This window comes from Salmo salar, chromosome ssa25 (genome assembly GCF_905237065.1).
Source record: "Salmo salar chromosome ssa25, Ssal_v3.1, whole genome shotgun sequence".
Classification (NCBI taxonomy): Eukaryota; Metazoa; Chordata; class Actinopteri; order Salmoniformes; family Salmonidae; genus Salmo; species Salmo salar.
In genome coordinates, this window is record NC_059466.1 from 40,279,133 (window position 1) to 40,300,967 (window position 21,835).

Consider the following 21,835-nt stretch of genomic DNA (forward strand, 5'->3'; position numbering starts at 1 on the left):
TGTGTGTGTTCATCTTTCATGTGTGTGTGTGTGTGTGTGTGTGTGTGTTTAAACTGTCTGTGGGAGTGTGGGTGTGTGTTTAAACTGTCTGTGGGAGTGTGGGTGTGTGTTTAAACTGTCTGTGGGAGTGTGGGTGTGTGTTTAAACTGTCTGTGGGAGTGTGTGTGTGTGTTTTCCTGCACCGCTGCCTGTGTGTTTGTGCGCTGCTCACTTAATTGTCTCATCAGTAAATGTCAAACGTCCAAATGGCTCCACCGTTCCGATTTATTTATTCATTTGTGCTCCATCAGATGCAGCCACTGCTGTAGCACACTGCAATTACAACAGAACACAGACATATTACCATGAATAATAAATCACTAGACAGAGAAAAGCTGGCCAGCCAGATGGCCATGTACTGTCACAGCTATACAGAGAGAAGCTGGCCAGCCGGATGGCCATGTACTGTCACAGCTATACAGAGAGAAGCTGGCCAGCCGGATGGCCATGTACTTAGAGAGATCGGACTTAAAGAGAGAGCAATACCTTTTATTTAATTTGACCTTTGTTTTAGCAGGTATAGGGCCGACCAGATACTGTATACTGGCTTAGAGCATATTTGGGTTTGGCCGGGGTAGGCCGTCATTGTAAATAAGAATTTGTTCTTAACTGACTTGCCTAGTTAAATAAAGGTTAAATAAAATAAATATATTGTCGTACAGCAATGACCTATAGGAAAAACATGTTATAGATGAATAAATAGTAGCTGCAGAGATGACCCATGCAGCTTGGACTAACAGAGGATGTGCTGCCCTGAAAGACTGACGTACACAAAATCACAGAACACCAAAACTCACTAATACTCACAACCTTTACACAGAAACATCCATTTATACACACACGTACAGATCTATTTACTGAAAATGAATGAGTGATTAGTCCGTCCCCCCGACACACACACATATGCACGGACAGACGCACACACACACACTCAAACACTCATAGATGTCCAAAGACTACAGACCACTTCAGAGCATATGTCACAACTGAGCTGTCACCGTGTGAATTCTCTCCCACCTTCTCTCCCACCTGAGTGAGCGAGAGTGTGTGTGTGTGTGTCTGTGTAAATTGTCTGTATGGCCTAAGCAGTTTCAGGATATAAGTCATATTAAGTTGCCTTAGGCTATCCTGAAACCTCTCACCTCCCCTCTTTCTCCTCCTCCCCCCTCCTGTACCCCTAGGTCAGGTGTGGTAGCTGAGCTCCTGAACCAGGTGCTCATCATCTTATCCAGGTATGCCAGTGTCCATATATGTACAGTACAGAGTGTCAATCACCAAGATGTCATATCCCTGCCTTTGTACCCGGGCTTGGATTATAGTGATTGGCTGATGTGTGTGTGTGTGTGTGTGTGTGTGTGTGTGTGTGTGTGTGTGTGTGTGTGTGTGTGTGTGTGTGTGTGTGTGTGTGTGTGTGTGTGTGTGTGTGTGCGTGCGCCTGTGTGTGTGTGTGAGAATATCTCACCTTTCAACATGCAGTAACTCCTCTGAGACGTTTCTTTGAACATAGAAATTTACCAGGCCGGCTGCTTTAAGTTACTTTAAGAATCTGCATCTGAACCTGCATCTGGCCTCCTATTGGATTACTTAGATTACTCTCCTCATCTCCATATTACTCTCCTCATCTCCATATTACTCTCCTCATCTCCATATTGCTCTCCTCATCTCCATATTACTCTCTTCACCGCCATATTACTCTCCTCACCGCCATATTACTCTCCTCATCTCCATATTACTCTCCTCATCTCCATATTGCTCTCCTCATCTCCATATTACTCTCCTCATCTCCATATTACTCTCCTCGTCTCCATATTACTCTCCTCGTCTCCATATTACTCTCCTCATCTCCATATTACTCTCCTCATCTCCATATTGCTCTCCTCATCTCCATATTACTCTCCTCACCGCCATATTACTCTCCTCATCTCCATATTACTCTCCTCATCTCCATATTGCTCTCCTCACCACCATATTGCTCTCCTATTCTCTTTATTACTCTCCTCATCTCCATATTACTCTCCTCATCACCATATTACTCTCCTCACCGCCATATTGCTCTCCTCATCTCCATATTGCTCTCCTCATCTCCATATTACTCTCCTCATCTCCATATTACTCTCCTCATCTCCATATTACTCTCCTCATCTCCATATTACTCTCCTCATCTCCATATTACTCTCCTCATCTCCATATTGCTCTCCTCACCGCCATATTGCTCTCCTCATCTCCATATTGCTCTCCTCATCTCCATATTACTCTCCTCATCTCCATATTACTCTCCTCATCTCCATATTGCTCTCCTCATCTCCATATTGCTCTCCTCATCTCCATATTACTCTCCTCATCTCCATATTACTCTCCTCATCTCCATATTACTCTCCTCATCTCCATATTACTCTCCTCATCTCCATATTGCTCTCCTCACCGCCATATTGCTCTCCTCATCTCCATATTACTCTCCTCACCGCCATATTACTCTCCTCATCTCCATATTACTCTCCTCATCTCCATATTACTCTCCTCGTCTCCATATTACTCTCCTCATCACCATATTACTCTCCTCATCTCCATATTAGTCTCCTCATCACCATATTACTCTCCTCACCGCCATATTGCTCTCCTCACCTCCATATTAGTCTCCTCATCAACATATTACTCTCCTCATCACCATATTACTCTCCTCATCTCCATATTACCCTTCTCATCACCATTTTAGATTACTCCCCTCCTCCTCACAATCTTAGATTATTCTCATCGTCATCACAATCTTAGATTATTCTCAGCCTCCTCACAATCTTAGATTATTCTCAGCCTCCTCACAATCTTAGATTTTTCTCATCGTCATCACAATGTTAGATGACTCTCATCCTCCTCACAATCTTAGATTGTTCTACTTCACCTCACAATCTTAGATTATTCTCATCATCGTCACAGTCTTAGATTACTCTCCTCCTCACCATCTTAGATTACTCTCCTCCTCACCATTTTAGATTACTCTCCTCCTCCTCACCGTCGTACATTTCTCTCCTCCTCACCATCGTAGATTACTCACCTCATTTTAGATTGTGCTCATCCTCACCATTTTAAATTACTCTCCTTACCAAAGACACACTCTCCTTCTTTCATGTCCCCCATTTGAGATGAAATCACCTCTCTCATTAGCAGATGAGCTTCCTCACTTCATCTCACTGATGGCGTTGGTGCTGTAGTTCAGTAGCTTCCTGTCTGTGATGTTTTGAAGCTGTAGAGCAGTGTTTGGGTGAGGAGAGTGTGATTAGCGTGTCGCCAATGTGGTTTCCATTTTAATCTCCTAATGAATTAGTCTCTATGTCATCATTATCATTAACTGATGTATGTCATCAATGTTACTGTGGTCCTCGTCTTCCTGCTCTCTTTCTCAACGTTGTCATCATCATCATCATCATAATTTTCTGTTCAGTATTATGACCATATAATGGAGTCAGGGAGTGTATCATCTTCATTTTTGGTTTCTAAACATCCTCTGAACATCTGGTCATTGCTCGGATCCATCCCAACGTGCCGTTCGCCATCACTGTAATCAGGGCCGTTAGCGACGCAAAGGAGCATAGCCGTTTCCATAGCGATGGAGCCATCTTATCTGGGCGGTCATCCTGGTCATTTCATCCCATCTGTTTCCACTGATTAGCGTGTCGCCACTGATTGAGTCAACATGTCACAAAGCAGTGTTGAACACAACACCCGTCCGGATACAACTGGTTTGGCTCTTAGAAGATGGGCTGAAGGCAGGGACACCAGGAACAGCATTTTGACTTGGATTATAGCATTCTTTATAATGTTCTTCATGGGTTCTAAACTTCTGAGCATTGAGAGGTGACTCCATAATTAACCTCACCCCTAACCCTCAAGTTGTAGTTGTCCTTGATTGAATAGTTGTGATGACATAGCCAATCATGTCCTTGGTAGCATGGCCATCTAAAAGTAATGCATGGCCATCTAGTAGTCAGGGTTGGGGTCAACATCAAATCAAATTGTATTAGTCACATACACATGGTTAGCAGATGTTAATGCGAGTGTAGCTTGTGCTTCTAGTTTCGACAGAGCAGTAGTATCTAACAAGTAGTCTAACAATTCCCCAACAACTACCTAATACACACAAATCTAAAGGGATGGAATAAGAGTATGTACATATAAATATATGGATGAGCGATGGCCGAGCGGCATAGGCAAGATGCAATAGATGGTATAAGATACAGTATAAAATTGTACATATGAGATGAGTAATGTAAGATATGTAAACATTATTAAAGTGCCATTGTTTAAATTGACTAGTGAGTCAATGTAGGCAGCAGCCTCTCTGAGTTAGTGATTGCTGTTTAGCAGTCTGATGGCCTTGAGATAGAACATGGCAGGGTTGGGGTCAACATGGCATGGGGTCAACATGGCAGGGTTGGGGTTTTCAATGCTTTTCAATGAGGAACATTTTGAATTACAATTGGAGTTTGGTTTCTGGATTGAATCGGAATTGACCCCAACCCTGATGCATAACAAAAATCACAGAATGACATGTATCAAATCAAATCCATAATCACAAAAGCCAAATCATAATAAAAATAATTCTCATCATTAACATAATGAAGTAATGCAGCAATTCAGTTCAATATGAAGCATGATTTTTTTTATTTTTGGGTTAGTATTTTACCACCTTTTTCTTCTCAATTTCGTGATATCCAATTACGATCTTGTCTCATCGCTGCAACTCCCCAACGGGCTCGGGAGAGGCGAAGGTCGAGTCATAAGTCCTCCAAAACATAAGTCGCTAGAGCGCAATGAGCCAAGTAAAGCCCCCCCGGCCAAACCCTCCCCTAACCCGGACAAAGCTGGGCCAATTATGCACCGCCCTAATGGGACTCCCGGTTATGGATCAAACCCACGTCTGCAGTGACACCTCAAGGACTGCGATGCAGTGCCTTAGACCACTGAGCCACTCGGGAGGACCAATACGAAGTATGATTGAGTCATTTAGGATCATAACCATTCTTCATAATCCTGATAACAATAATGCAAATAAATCGATCAGCTATCAGTTATTCAATCTATAATCTCCATTAGTTTGATCTCAGCATCATCAATCAATAATGACGTTTCATATTTCTTACTTCCAGGTTCGTCTTCATATGTACCTATCATTTCGTTACATTTTAACCATATATCACTGGCATAATTGTCCCGTGAGGATCTGTAGTGCCGTGATCATTGTCCATTAATATAACATAATAGGTTTGAAGCGTGCACTCCAAGTCACACTCTGCAGTAATAACTATAAACAATAACTGATGGCCCGCTCTCCTGAGCGCAATATATATATATATTTTTTTTTTACATTTAACTAGGCAAGTCAGTTAAGAACAAATTCTTATTTACAATGACTGCCTACCCCGGCCAAACCTGGATGACACTGGGCTAATTGTGCGCCGTCCTATGGGACTCCCAACCATGGCCAGATGTGATACAGTCCAGATTCAAACCAGGGACTGTAGTGGCGCCTCTTGCACTGAGATGCAGTGCTTTAGACCACTGCGCCACTCGGGAGCACAAATAGATAGTTCAGATGAGAGATATGGTGGATTTACGTTGATTTGTGGATGCACACAATGTCTGGATAAGACAGAGTTGGGGGAGAGAAAGCAGAGAGGTCGAGCGGTGGCGATTTCCTCCTTTTAATGAGTTGAGATCTGTCAGACATTTCCACCAAACCTAATTAAAGCGCTATGGCCCAGCCTCGCAAACAGCCATGAATTAAAGGGCTATTCCACCAACTACATGGACCTTCTCCACAAGCACTTTGACACAAAGAGAAAGGTACACCACTAGAAACCCACAACACAAAATGCACGATAACCCATACAACAATACCACAATGTATGTGTGTGTAGAGTGAGTGTGCTAGCGCCCGTGTGCATATGCGTGTTTCTGTACCTGTGTGTGTGTGTCTCTTCACAGTCCACACTGTTCCATAAGGTGTATTTTAATTTGTTTTGTTTTTTATCTGATTCTACTGCGTGCATCAGTTACCTGATGTGGAATAGAGTTCCATGTAGTAATGGCTCTATGTAATACTGTGCGCATCCAAATAGTCTGTTCTGGACTTGGAGAATGTGAAGAGACCTCTGTTGGTATGTCTTGTGGGATATGCATGGGTGTCTGAGGTGTGTGCTAGTATTTTAAACAGACAGTTCGGTGCATTCAGCTTGTCAACACTTCTTACAAAAACAAGTAGTGATGAAGTCAATCTCTCCTCCACTTTAAGCCATGAGAGATTAACAGGCATATCATTAATGTTAGCTTCCCATTTGCATTTAAGGGCCTGCCGGGCTGCCCTGTTCTGAGCAAATTGTAAAAGTCCCTCTTTTTGACACCTGACCACACAACTGAACATTAGTCCAGGTGTGACAAAACTAGGGCCTGTGGGACCTGCCTTGTTGATAGTGTTGTTAACTTCTTTGGGATAGGGGGCGGTATTTTGACGTCTGGATGAAAAGCGTGCCCAAAGTAAACTGCCTGCTACTCAGGCCCAGAAGCTAGGATATGCATATAATTGGTAGATTTGGATATAAAACACTCTAAAGTTTCTAAAACTGTTAAAATAATGTCTGTGAGTATAACAGAACTGAAATGGCAGGCGGAAAATCATCCCACCACTGATTTTAATGGCTGGCACTTTCATAGTAGGGCGAAATCGTGCCCGATTGCAGTTCCTAGGGCTTCCACTAGATGTCAACAGTCTTTAGAAAGAGTTTCAAGCTGGTTTTTGGAAAAATGAGCAAGAAATTGTTGTTTTTCTAGGTGGCTCCCATTTTGTCTGTAGTGTTTCCAAGCGCGTGAATGAGAGCGCGTTCTTTGGTATTTTTCTCCGGTAAAGACAATAACGATTCTCCATCTTAAATTTGATCATTTATTTGCATATTAGGGTACCTAAGGTTTGATTATAAATGTTGATTGACTTGTTTGGATAAGTTTATTGGTAACATTTGGGATTCATTTGGGATTCATTTACGTGATCTTCCTGTCTGGGTTGGCGACCCCCCCTTGGGTTGTGCCGTGGCGGAGATCTTTGTGGGCTATACTCGGCCTTGTCTCAGGATGGTAAGTTGGTGGTTGGAGATATCCCTCCAGTGGTGTGGGGGCTGTGCTTTGGCAAAGTGGGTGGGGTTATATCCTGCCTGTTTGGCCCTGTCCGGGGGTTTCATCGGATGGGGCCACAGTGTCTCCTGACCCCTCCTGTCTCAGCCTCCAGTATTTATGCTGCAGTAGTTTATGTGTCAGGGGGCTAGGGTCAGTTTGTTACATCTGGAGTATTTCTCTTGTCTTATCCGGTGTCGTGTCTTTGGCTATGCCGGATTAAGTGATATGACATGCTAACCTATAAAATTCTTTCTCTGTAATTAATATTACCTGATTAAGCTAATCATGTAAATGTAAATAACTAGAAAGTCGGGACACCACGGAAGAGTGTTTATAGAGCCGTTATCTTCCGAATAAACTCTTAACCTTTTGGGGGTAGGGGGCAGTATTTACACGGCCGGATAAAAAACGTACCCGATTTAATCTGGTTATTACTACTGCCCAGAAACTAGAATATGCATATAATTATTGGCTTTGGATAGAAAACACCCTAAAGTTTCTAAAACTGTTTGAATGGTGTCTGTGAGTATAACAGAACTCATATGGCAGGCAGAAACCTGAGAAGATTCCTTACCTCTGTTTATTGAAGACTGAGGATCTTTGCTGTAACGTGACACTTCCTACGGCTCCCATAGGCTCTCAGAAGGCGGGAAAAAGCTGAATGATGTAATTCCAGCCCCAGGCTGAAACACATTTGCGCTTTTGGCAAGTGGCCGATCAGAGGACAATGGGCTTAGGCGCGTGCATGAGTCGACCCCATGCTTTATTTTCTTTCGTCTTTTTACCTAAACGCAGATTCCCGGTCGGAATATTATCGCTTTTTTACAAGAAAAATGGCATAAAAATTGATTTTAAACAGCGGTTGACATGCTTCGAAGTACGGTAATGGAATATTTAGAATTTTTTTGTCACGAAATGCGTCGTGCTCGTCACCCTTCTTTACCCTTTCGGATAGTGTCTTGAACGCACGAACAAAACGCCGCTGTTTGGATATAACTATGGATTATTTGGGACCAAACCAACATTTGTTATTGAAGTAGAAGTCAATATTAACCCTTATCTTATTTTCAGTCTGGTTTTTGATATAAATATGAACTTGATTGAACAAAACATGCATGTATTGTATAACATAATGTCCTAGGTGTGTCATCTGATGAAGGTCATCAAAGGTTAGTGCTGCATTTAGCTGTCTTCTGGGTTTTTGTGACATTATATGCTAGCTTGAAAAATGGGTGTCTGATTATTTCTGGCTGGGTACTCTGCTGACATAATCTAATGTTTTGCTTTCGTTGTAAAGCCTTTTTGAAATCGGACAGTGTGGTTAGATTAACGAGAGTCTTGTCTTTAAAATGGTGTAAAATAGTCATATGTTTGAGAAATTGAAGTAATAGCATTTCTAAGGTATTTGAATAACGCGCCACAGGATTCCACTGGCTGTTACGTAGGTGGGACGAAATCGTCCCACTGGCCCTAGAGAAGTTAAAGACCTATTTATATTTTACATCGATAGCAGTCAATATTAACCCTTATCTTATTTTCAGTCTCATAATGAAAGTTGTAAATTCTTGGCTATCTTCACGAACCCTGGCTAACAAGTTGAATCAGCAATACAAAATTGGGTTTAATTATTTATTTACTAAATAAACTAATCACACAGAATTACAAATACACAGAATACAAATGATGTCATACAGAAAACGTCCCGGTGGACGGAACCTGTATGATGGCTGGTTACACAAAGGAAAGGGGGTTGGGCTTGAATGAAAGAGCGGGAAGACTTAGGAGCAAAGAAACAGCAGCTATGCTATCGTAAATACATTATCTTATGCATTCTAAATTACCGCCCATTTGGAAAAGGAAAATGCAATAAATATTTACTCTGAGCTGCGCTTCGGTATATTGGTCGTAGATGCTGGCCGGGTTGGCCAACAGATCTTCCTGTCCTCGGAAGAATGTCACTGGTGGTAAATTGGATACGTGGTGGTATCTTCGTCTGTTTGTTAGGCTGGATCCGTCGTCCGTCCTTTCCTAGCCCACGTCTACAGCGGCCGCTGCTAACTCAACGGCTAGGAAGTGTCACTTCTGTAGTGAATAAGCTCAAAGTTCATACCATTCGCCACCAAAGCTCACGCCGAGGTTGGCTTAGTTCTGTACTTGACATGTGTGCTTCTAACGTAGAGGCTGCAGACCTCACGTACTGGAACATGTGGTTATCTTTTCGTCAAAGGCTTATATAGTGGAGAGGGGGAAGGGTGTGTTTCATCGTGTATAACCCCTGTCTCTTCACAGGGGTGGGCCACTGATCAAGCAGGGCACTTTCCTTATGAAAACCCAATTATCTCATTTGGAAGATAAAATTACATTTAACCTCTTGGGGCTAGGTGGGACGCTAGCGTGCCACCCGTGGTGCACTCCATCAACAGCAGGTGCATTTCAAGAGCGGCAAATTTGAATCCAAATAAATGTCAAAATTCAAATTTTTCAAAAATACAACTATGTTACACCATTTGAAAGATAAACATCTCCTTAATCTAACCACGTTTTACGATTTCAAAAAGGTTTTACGGCGAAAGCATAAATTTAGAGTATGTTAGGACAGTACATTTACAAGAGTTGTGTGTAATGTTTTGTCAAGTCAAAGACAGGGTCACCAAAACCATAAAACCAGCTAAAATGATGCACTAACCTTTTACAATCTCCATCAGATGACACTCCTAGGACATTATGTTAGACAATGCATGCATTTTTAGTTCTATCAAGTTCATATTTATATACAAAAACAGCGTTTTACTATGGCATTGATGTTGAGGAAATCGTTTCCCTCCAATAACCGGCAGTCAAGTCAGCGTCAGAAATTAAATAATTAAAATTAGAAAACATTGGTAAAATATTATATTGTCATTTAAAGAATTATAGATTTACATCTCTTGAACGCAATCAACTTGCCAGATTTAAAAATAACCTTACTGGGAAATCACACTTTGCAATAATCTGAGCACTGCGCCCAGAAAAATACGGCGTTGCGATACAGACTAGACGTCATGTTGGGGAGATCTAAAATCGAAAATACTATGTAAATAATCCATTACCTTTGATTCTCTTCATCAGATGTCACTTCCAGGTATCACAGGTCCATAACGAATGTAGTTTTGTTCAAAAAAGCTCATCATTTATGTCCAAAAATCTCCGTCTCGTTAGCACATGATGTAAGCCAGCCGGACTTCTCGTCATGAACGAGGGGAAAAATATATTTCCGTTCGTTCAAACATGTCAAACGTTGTATAGCATAAATCATTAGGGCCTTTTTAACCAGAACATGAATAATATTCAAGGTGGACGAATGCATACTCTTTTATAACGTATTGGAACGAGGGTACCCAACATGAACTAGCGCGCCAGGTGTCTAATGGGACATCACCGTTCCATGGCTCTTGTTCGGTCAGATCTCCCTCCAGAAGACTCAAAACACTTTGTAAAGGCTGGTGACATCTAGTGGAAGCAATAGGAAGTGCCAAAATATTCCTAAACCCCTGTGTTTTTCAATGGGATAGGTTTAAAGTCAATACAACACATCAGGTATCCACTTCCTGTCAGAAAATGTCTCAGGGTTTTGCCTGCCAAATGAGTTCTGTTATACTCACAGACACCATTCAAACAGTTTTGGAAACTTTAGAGTGTTTTCTATCCATATATAATAAGTATATGCATATTCTAGTTACTGGGTAGGATTAGTAACCAGATTAAATCGGGTACATTTTTTTTATCCAGACGTGCAAATGCTGCCCCCTAGACCCAACAGGTTAATCTCCTAACAAACAATTTAAATATCAAACATTTCAATTGCATAACAATTCCATGTGACTCTGATAACTAGAGGGTGTATACTTTCCCAGGTACAGTTTATGTCGTCCTGTCATCAGTCATAATGTCTCAGATGACAACCGAACTGACATCCATACTCATTACGTTCCAAAGCATATTTCCAACTGGTTTTATTACCAAAATATGGTTCCTTTCCCCATTTGTTTGATGTTCCCAGACTCTCTATATTTAACAGGACAGCAGTCCTTCAGGACAGCAGTCCTTCAGTAGGGTCAGAAAGAGAGGGGAAGGGAGGGGAAGGGAGAAAGGTATTTATGGGGGAGTCATAAACCTTACCCACAGGCCAACGTCATGACACCGGTGTCCTGTGTGAATTTAAATATGCTCTCTCTAATTCTCTCTTTCTCTCTTTCTTTCTTTCTCTCTCTCGGAGGACCTGAGCCCTAGGACCATGCCTCAGGACTACCTGGCATGATGACTCCTTGCTGTCCCCAGTCCACCTGGCCGTGCTGCTGCTCCAGTTTCAACTGTTCTATGGAACCCTGACCTGTTCACCGGACGTGCTACCTGTCCCAGACCTGCTGTTTTCAACTCTCTAGAGACAGCAGGAGCGGTAGAGATACTCTCAAACATTGGCTATGAAAAAGCCAACTGACACTTACTCTTGAGTTGCTGACTTGTTGCACCCTCGACAACTACTATGATTATTATTATTTGACCATGCTGGTCATTTATGAACATTTGAACATCTTGGCCATGTGCCGTTATAATCTCCACCCGGCACAGCCAGAAGAGGACTGGCCACCTCTCATAGCCTGGTTCCTCTCTAGGTTTCTTCCTAGGTTTTGGCCTTTCGAGGGAGTTTTTCCTAGCCACCGTGTTTCTACACCTGCATTGCTTGCTGTTTGGGGTTTTAGGCTGGGTTTCTGTACAGCACTTTGAGATATCAGCTGATGTAAGAAGGGCTATATAAATACATTTGATTTGATTTTGATTTGATTTATGCATTTTGAAGGAGGGAAACCGAGTGGATTTTTGACTGAAAAACTTTATCAAACAAAAGGACCATTTGTAATGTAACTGGGACCTTTTGGAGTGCTAACAGAAGAAGATCTTCTAAAGGTAAGGCATATATTATATCGCTATTTCTGACTTTTGTGTCGCAACTCCCTGGTTGAAAATGATTTGTTATGCATTTGTGTGCTGGGCGCTGTCCTCAGATAATCGCATGGTTTGCTTTCACCGTAAAGCCTTTTTGAAATCTGACATGGTGGCTGGATTAACAACAAGTTAAGCTTTATTTTGATGTATTGCACTTGTGATTTCATGGAAGTTTAATATTTATAGTAATTTCATTTGAATTTGGCGCTCTTCTTGCATCCCAATAATCCGCAAGAAGTTAATAAGGCAGAGCAGTGCTTTACTATGGACAGACTTCCATAGTAAAGCTTAGCTACTGTTGTATCAACATGTTTTGACAATGACAGTTTACAATCCAGGGTTACTCCAAGCAGTTTAGTCACCTCAACTTCCTCATTATTCATGAAACTGGTTCAGAGTACCAGTCAAAACTTTGAAAGTTCCATATGGGGGATTATGTTGGAGAATCTCCAGTCCTCTGGTAATTTTACAGTAGCTATACTGCTTTCTTTGAAGTAGAAAGTAAAGTCAATATAAGGTTAAATATTAGACATGTGTAAGCAGAATGAAGGCTGAACCCATGTGAATGTACAAAGCTGGATCAACATCGAGTTAGCCATTACACATGCAAAAACAGATCTTAGCTACTGTTGTATCAACATGTTTTGACAATGACAGTTTACAATCCAGGGTTACTCCAAGCAGTTTAGTCACCTCAACTTCCTCATTATTCATAAAGCTGGTTCAGAGTACCAGTCAAAACTTTGAAAGTTCCATATGGGGGATTATGTTGGAGAATCTCCAGTCCTCTGGTAATTTTACAGTAGCTATACTGCTTTCTTTGAAGTAGAAAGTAAAGTCAATATAAGGTTAAATATTAGACATGTGTAAGCAGAATGCATGAGGCAAGGTAGACCAACACAGATCTGACTTGTGAAGGCTACTGGACATACACATGGGTTAATCATACATAGACAACATCGGCATGAACTTGTGAAGACCTTTGGACAGAAACAATAGCTAATCAGTTATAGGCACCATTAGACCTGCAGTAGGAGTGTGCATGTCTGTGTGTCACGCCACCAATAGAATCTATGCCCTAATGTCTGAGCCAATCAGAGAATGGAAACTAAGCAAGACAACAAGATTGGGGTGACCAAGGCTAGAAGGCATTAATAATTTACATAAAGTGGAATGACTATGTTATGTAAGAGTAAAACTGTATAAAAGCAGAGTACTGAGAATGGAGAGATCAGTTCTTACATGGAATTGCTCGGCTTTGTTACTTTTGTAATGAAGTCTATTTGAATTCACAAGCTCCGGTATCTGAGAAATATTTGATTCAATATTTCTACGACAGACACCTACTCACTCATTTTTCTTTATTTTTACCATTTTCTACATTGTAGAATAATAGTGAAGACATCAAAACTATGAAATAACACAAATGGAATCATGTAGTAACCAAAAAAGTGTTAAACAAATCAAAATATATTTAATATTTGAGATTCTTCAAAGTAGCCACCCTTTGCCTTTATGACAGCTTTGCACTCTCTTGCCATTCTCTCAACCAGCTTCATGAGGTAGTCACCTGGAATGCATTTAAATTAACAGGTGTGCCTTGTTAAAAACACATTTTTGGAATTTCTTTCCTCACTTAATTTGAGCCAGTCAGTTGTGTTGTGACAAGTTAGGGGTGGTATACAGAAGATAGCCCTATTTGGTAAAAGACCAAGTCCATATTATGGCAAGAACAGCTCATATAAGCAAAGAGAAATGACAGTCCATCATTACTTTAAGACATGAAAGTCAGTCAATCCTGAACATTTCAAGAACTTTGAACGTTTCTTCAAGTGCAGTCGCAAAAACCATCCTGCGCTATGATGATACTGGCTCTCATGAGGACAGCCACAGGAAAGGAAGACCCAGAGTTACCTCTGATATAGAGGATAAGTTCATTAGAGTTACCAGCCTCAGAAATTGCAGCCCAAATAAATGCTTCACAGAGTTCAAGTAACAGACACATCTCAACATCAACTGTTCAGAGGAGACTACGTGAATCAGGCCTTCATGGTCAAATTGCTGCAAAGAAACCACTACTAAAGGACACCAATAAGAAGAAGAGACTTGGCCAAGAAGCACGAGCAATGGACAGACTGGTGGAATTCTGTCCCTTGGTCTGATGAGTCCAAATGTGAAATTTTTGTCTTTGTGAGATGTTGAGTAGGTGAATGGATGATCTCCGCATGTGTAGTTCCCACCGTGTAGCATGGAGGAGGTGTGATGGTGTGGGGGTGCTTTGCTGGTGACACTATCAGGGATTTATTTAGAATTCAAGGCACACTTAACGAGCTTGGCTAACACTCTGTTCCGCTGATCAGTTTCACCAGTCCGTGTGCTTGGCTCCACCCCCCTCCAGGTGTCGCCCATCTTCCCAGTTATCCCCTGTGTATTTATACCTGTGTTCTCTGTCTGTTTGTTGCCAGTTCGTCTTGTTCATTCAAACTTACCAGCGTTTTCCTGTCAGCTCCTATCTGTTCCCAGCCTCTCTTTCCTAGTCCTTCCGGTTTTGACCTTTGCCTGTCCTGACCCTGTAGCTGCCCTCCTGACCTCTCTGCCTGACCCTGAGCCTGCCTGCTGTCCTGTACCTTTGCTCCACGTCTGGATTAGTGAACCCTGCCTGTCCCTAACCCTGAGTCCGCCTGCCGTCCTGTACCTTTGCCTTACCCTGGATTTTCGACCACTGCCTGCTTTGACCTGTCTTTGCCTGCCCCTGTTGCTACAATAAACAGTGTTACTTCGACAGTCTGCATCTGGGTCTTACCTTGATTCCTGATAACCACAGCATTCTGCAGCGATACGCCACCCCATGTGGCTTGCGCTTAGTGGGACTATCTTTTGTTTTTCAACAGGACAATGACCCAACACACCTCCAGGCTGTGCAAGGGCTATTTGACCAAGAAGGAGAGTGATGGAGTGCTGATTCAGATGACCTGGTCTCCACAATCACCCGACCTCAACCCAATTGAGATGGTTTGGGATGAGTTGGACCTCAGAGTGAAGCAAAAGCAGCCAACAAGTGCTCAGCATCTGTGGGAACTCCTTCAAGACTGTTGGAAAAGCATTCCAGGTGAAGCTGGTTGCAAGAATGCTAAGAGTGTGCAATGCTGTCATCAAGGTGAAGGGTGGCTACTTTGAAGATTCTAAAATCTGTATTGGTTACTACATGATTCCATATGTGTTATTTCATAGTTTTGATGTCTTCACTATTATTCTATGATGTAGAAAACAGTAAAAAATATACATGATAATTTACTAAACTTAGAATCAGCTATTAAAGACTACCAGAACCCATTGAACTCTCCAATTACGTTGGATGAGCTTTAGGAGAAAATACCCTCCAAAATACCCTTTATTTTCAAACTCAAAAAGGCCTGTGGTGTTGATGGTATACTAAATTAAATGATAAAATATACAGATACAAATTCAAATTGGTTAGTCTCAGCTCTGGCATCTGAATCCAATATTTGGAACCAAGATCTGGTCACCCCAATCCACAAAAGTGGAGACAAATTTGACCCCAATAATTACAGTGGAATCTGCGTCAACGGCAATCACTGAAAATCCTCCGCATTATCATCAACAGCAGTTGAACAGCAATTTCCTCAGTGAAAACAATGTTTTGAGCAAATGTCAAATTGACAAAATGACAGGCCACCTATACACCCTGCAAACCCTTATTGACAAACATGCTTTGTTGATTTCAAACCAGCTTTTGACTCGATTTGGCATGAGTGTCTGCTATACAAATTGATGGAAAGCGGTAATGGGGAAAAACCATGACACAAACAACAAGTGTGCAGTTAAAATTGGCAATAAACACACAGATGTGTTTCCTCAAGGCCGTGGGGTGAGACAGGGGTGCAGCTTGAGCCCCACCCTGGCTCTAAAAAAAATACAGGGCATTATTTGAAAATACCAACTTTTAAAAGACTCAAGGTAGTCGAATATAGAGAATCAACTAAAGTCAATTATTGGCAATTATTTCTTTTGGTATTCAAATACAGGTCTCAGAAAAACAAATAATATTTGAAGGTATTTGAATATATGCAAGTTCAGAAAGAAAATATAGAAATATGTTTAACCATTCATTAAGCAATGAATAATGCAAGTCTTGGTGATATAGGCTCTGCTCCTTCAGGGTAGCTCGCTGCCCAAGCAAAGCATCAATATAAAATAGCCTACAGGCAGTGAGCGCGGTAAGCTATACCAATCCCCCGACAGGAACACAAAACCTAACAGGTGGTGGCTGCAGTAGCAGTAACAGAAAGCAGTAGCTGGATGAGTGAGAAGACCTGGTCAGCTTGAATAGACCGCCAATAAGGTAGGCGTGATTGTTACTAACCTCTAATTGATGCCATCTCAGCTGATGCGTCAGCCTGAGGCAGGGCACTCGGGAACGAAAAACTAGAACAGTTAGTTTAATTAGTCAGATATGAAACTTAATAGCCTAGAACGAAATACTTAATAATTAAAACATTAACATTTATCGATCTAAATAATGGAAAGCAAAACAAATATAAACCAAACAGATTTTGTTTTATTGTTTAACATTTCTTTTTCAGAATTTCTCTACTGTAAGGGCTGTCGTGAGAGAGAGTAGATCAAGGTGCAGCGGAGTTAGTGTTCATCATTGAATATTTAATAGCAGAAAGAACACTATACAAAACAAAACGAGAAAACTGACAGCCAAACAGTCCTGTCAGGTGCAAACACTAACAGAAACAATTACCCACAAAACCCAAAGGAAAAACATGCTCCTTATGTGTGACTCCCAATCAGCAACAAAAAACTTCAGCTGTGCCTGATTGGGAGCCACACACGGCCCAAAACAAAGAAATACAAAAAACCTAGAAAACGAACATAGAACGCCCACCCAATGTAACACCCTGGCCTAACCAAAATAAAGAACAAAAAACCCCTCTCTATGGCCAGGGCGTTACATCTACATCATATATTATATCAGCAGCTCATTTGAGTTAGCCTGCACACAAAGTTCCTGTTGCTATCATTTTCTAAATATATTTACTTACTTCAATAGGTTCTCCCACTGCCGCCGTTTTCTGGGTAATCTTCCCAAAGTTTCCGGTGATAGCAAAACACAGCCAGCCATGTGGACGACTGGAGGATTTCCAACAGACTGACTGGTTGTCACAACATCCACAGAAGGGGGCGCCTCTCCTCGGTCGAGCGGCGCTCGGCAGTCGTTGTCGCCGGCCTACTAGCTGCCACCGATCTGTGTTTCAGTGTCTATTAGTTATGTCTGGTTTTTGTTTGCACCTGTTTTGTGTTTTGTCATTAGTGGGGGGGTTATTTAGTCTGTCTGTGTTTAGCTAGGATTTTGTTCGTTGTTACGTGTGGTGTTACTTTTATTATCTAGGCATTAGGGTTGCTGGGCTGCGCCCCGTCTGCCTTTTGAACTGAGCTTTTTTTTGTCCATTTTTCTGACTGTTATGCTCCCAGCCGTATGTGAAACTTACCCGTGGATTTATTAAATTAAGATTGTTCCAACAGACCTCAGTCTCCTGCGTTTGACTCACTCCTTAAACTGTTCATTCCGCTCGTGACAGAATCCCGCACCACTTATGGAGTCAGCAGGGACAGGAACATTGTCAATGGAGGAACAAGTCGGCCAACATGCCAGTCTCCTCCAGCGACTGGGCACGGCCATGGACCAGGTGCTGACCCGACTGGAGAGCTGGGAGCGAGTCGCTCCATCACCCCCACCAGGACCAATTCATCGCCCTGCGCCCCTACCGAATCCAACCGAACCCAGTACAAGCGGGATACGGATAATGGCTCCCAGGGAGTTCGATGGGACGGCCGCTGGGTGCAAGGGGTTTTTGCTCCAGTTGGACCTGTACCTGGCGACCGTCCGGCCCTCTCCCTCCGATGAAGAGAGGGTGAGCGTCCTCGTCTCGTGCCTCACGGGTAGAGCCCTGGAATGGGCCAACGCCGTCTGGGAGGGCCCAGACTCAGCAAAGGACAACTACCCAGAGTTCGCTCGCCGCTTCCGGGCGGTATTCGATCATCCCCGGAGGGCAAGGCGGCGGGCGAGCGATTATTTCATCTGAGGCAGGAGACGAGGAGCGCTCAGGACTTTGCGCTGGAGTTTCGGACTCTAGCCGCCGGATCGGGGTGGAATGAGTGGGCCCTGATTGACCACTACAGGTGTAGTCTACGTGAGGACGTCCGCCGGGAACTGGCTTGCCGGGACCATACCATCACTCTGGACCAGTTGATTGATTTGTCCATCAGGCTGGACAACCTGCTAACTGCCCGGGGACGTTCCGATCGGGGCCTATTCATTCCACCTCCCATCCCTCCTGCTCCAACGCCCATGGAGCTTGGAGGGACCGCTGCTAGGAGGACCGGAGGGGGGGGCTCTCCTGCACCCACTGTGGCCGTAGAGGACACACTGCGGACCGGTGCTGGAGAGGTTCTCCCGGGAACTCAGAGGGCAGGCAGAGCACTCCATCGACCCCCCAGGTGAGTCCGCACCAGTCTCACCCAGACCCCCCTGTCGACCACATGTATGTCTCTGTTTTCTTCCTTGGTTTTTCCCCTCACTCCCAGTATAAGGCACTAGTCGATTCAGGCGCAGCTGGGAGTTTCATGGACCGAAGTGTTGCTGATAAGTTAGGGATCCCCCTGGATAAACTGGACAAACCCTTCCCCGTGCACGCGTTAGATAGTCGACCACTAGGGTCTGGCCAAGTGAGGGAGGAAACAGTGCCACTGGTCATGGTAACGCAGGGGGGTCATGAGGAACGTATCAGCCTGTTCCTTATTGATTCCCCGGTGTTTCCGGTGGTGCTGGGACTTCCCTGGCTAGCCTCTCACAATCCTCTGATTTCGTGGGGGCAGAGGGCTCTTAAGGGGTGGTCGAGGGAGTGCTCAGGTAGGTGTATAGGAGTTTCCATCGGTGCAACCACGGTGGAGAGTCCAGACCAAGTCTCCACTGTACACATTCCCTCTGAATATGCCGATTTGGCTATCGCCTTCAGTAAAATGAAGGCGACTCAATTACCACCCCATCGACAAGAGGATTGTGTGATAAACCTCCAGGCTGGCGCGGCCCTTCCTAGAAGTCACGTGTATCCTCTGTCGCAGGAGGAAACAGTGGCAATGGAGACATACGTCACTGAATACTTGAGACAGGGATACATTCGGCCATCTAAATCACCCGTCTCCTCGAGTTTCTTTTTTTGTGAAGAAGAAGGTGGGAGGCCTGCGCCCGTGCATTGACTATAGAGGTCTAAATTCTATCACAGTGGGGTTCAGATACCCACTACCTCTCATTGCTACGGCCGTGGAGTCATTTCACGGGGCGCGCTTTTTCACCAAATTAGATCTCAGGAGCGCTTATAACTTGGTGCGTATCCGAGATGGAGACGAGCGGAAGACCGCATTTAGTACCACATCGGGCCATTATGAGTAGCTCGTCATGCCATATGGGTTAAAGAATGCTCCCGCTGTCTTCCAATCCTTTGTGGACGAGGTTCTCAGGGACATGCTCGGGCAGGGGGTGGTGGTGTACATTGATGACATCTTGATCTACTCCGCCACTCGCGCCGCGCATGTGGCTCTGGTGCGTAAAGTGCTTGGGCGGCTGCTGGAGCATGACCTATACGTCAAGGCTGAGAAATGTGAGTTCTTCCAACAAGCCGTTTCTTTTCTGGGATATCGCATTTCCACCACAGGGGTGGTGATGAAAGATGACCGCGTTACGGCTGTGCGTAATTGGCCGACCCCTACCACTGTGAAGGAGGTGCAGCGGTTCTTGGGGTTCGCCAATTATTACCGGAGGTTTATCCGGGGTTTTGGCCAGGTGGCAGCTCCCATTACCTCACTGATGAAGGGGGGTCCGGTGCAATTGCGGTGGTCGGCAGAGGAGGACAGAGCCTTCCGTCGTCTGAAGGTTCTGTTTACCAACGCTCCGGTGCTGGCGCATCCAGATCCCTCTTTGCCATTCATAGTGGAGGTGGACGCGTCCGATGCTGGGGTGGGAGCTGTGCTTTCGCAGCGTTCGGGCGCTCCTCCGAAGCTCCGCCCCTGCGCTTTCTTTTCTAAGAAGCTGAGCCCGGCGGAGCGCAACTATGATGTGGGGGACAGGGAGTTGTTAGCCGTGGTCAAGGCTTTGACAGTGTGGAGACATTGGCTTGAGGGGGCTCGTCATCCTTTTCTCATCTGGACCGACCACCGTAACCTGGAGTACATCCGGGCAGCGAGGAGACTTAATCCTCGTCAAGCCAGGTGGGCCATGTTCTTTATGAGGTTTCAGTTCACCCTTTCGTACATCCCGGGTTCTCGGAACCGGAAGGCCGACGCACTGTCACGTCTCTACGACACCGAGGAGCGGACCATCGATCCCACTCCCATACTCCCTGCGTCCTGTCTGGTGGCGCCGGTGGTGTGGGAGGTGGATGCGGACATCGAGCGGGCGGGTCGGCTCGAACCCACTCCACCTCAATGTCCCGCGGGTCGGAAGTTCGTTCCGCTGGGTGTTCGCGATCGTTTGATCCGATGGGCCCATACTCTACCCTCCTCGGGTCACCCTGGGGTGGAACGGACAGTGCGAGGCCTGAGGGGGAAGTACTGGTGGCCCACCTTGGTAGAGGATGTAACACACTATGTCTCTTCCTGTTCGGTGTGCGCCCAGTGTAAGGCTCCTAGGCACCTGCCTCGAGGGAAATTACAGCCCCTCCCCATCCACAACGACCTTGGTCTCACCTCTCGGTGGATTTCCTTACGGATCTCCCGCCATCTCAGGGAAATACTACGATCCTGGTTGTTGTGGATCGGTTCTCGAAGTCCTGCCGTCTGATTCCGTTGCCCGGTCTTCCTACGGCCCTACAGACCGCGGAGGCCCTATTCACCCACGTCTTCCGGCACCACGGGGTGCCCGAGGATATCGTATCTGATCGGGGTCCCCAGTTCACGTCCAGGGTGTGGAGGTCGTTTATGGAGAGGCTGGGGGTCTCGGTCAGCCTGACCTCGGGTTTCCACCCCGAGAGTAATGGGCAGGTAGAGCGCATTAACCAGGATGTAGGCAGGTTCCTGCGGTCATATTGCCAGGACCGGCCAGGGGAGCGGGCGCGGTTCGTACCCTGGGCCGAGATGGCCCAGAATTCTCAGCGCCACTCCTCTACTAACCTGTCACCCTTCCAGGTCGTGTTGGGGTATCAGCCGGTCCTGGTGCCATGGCAACAGAGCCAGACAGAGGCTCCTGCGGTGGAGGAATGGGTCCAGCGCTCTAGGGAGACCTGGCAGGCGGTCCAGGAGTGTATAAAGAAGGCTGGAGAACGACACAAAGAGAGCGCTGACCGCCACCGCAGTGAAGCCCCCGTGTTTAACCCGGGGGATAGAGTCTGGCTCTCGACCCGGAACCTGCCCCTCCGCCTGCCCTGCCGGAAGCTGGGTCCGCGATTTGTGGTGCCATTCAAAGTCCTGAGGAGAATAAACGAGGTGTGTTATAGGTTACAACTTCCTACATATTACCGTATTAACCCCTCGTTTCATGTGTCTCTCCTCAGGCCGGTGGTAGCTGGTCCGCTGCAGGACGCTGAGGTGCGGGAGGCCGCCCCGCCCCCCCTGGACATCGGAGGGGCCC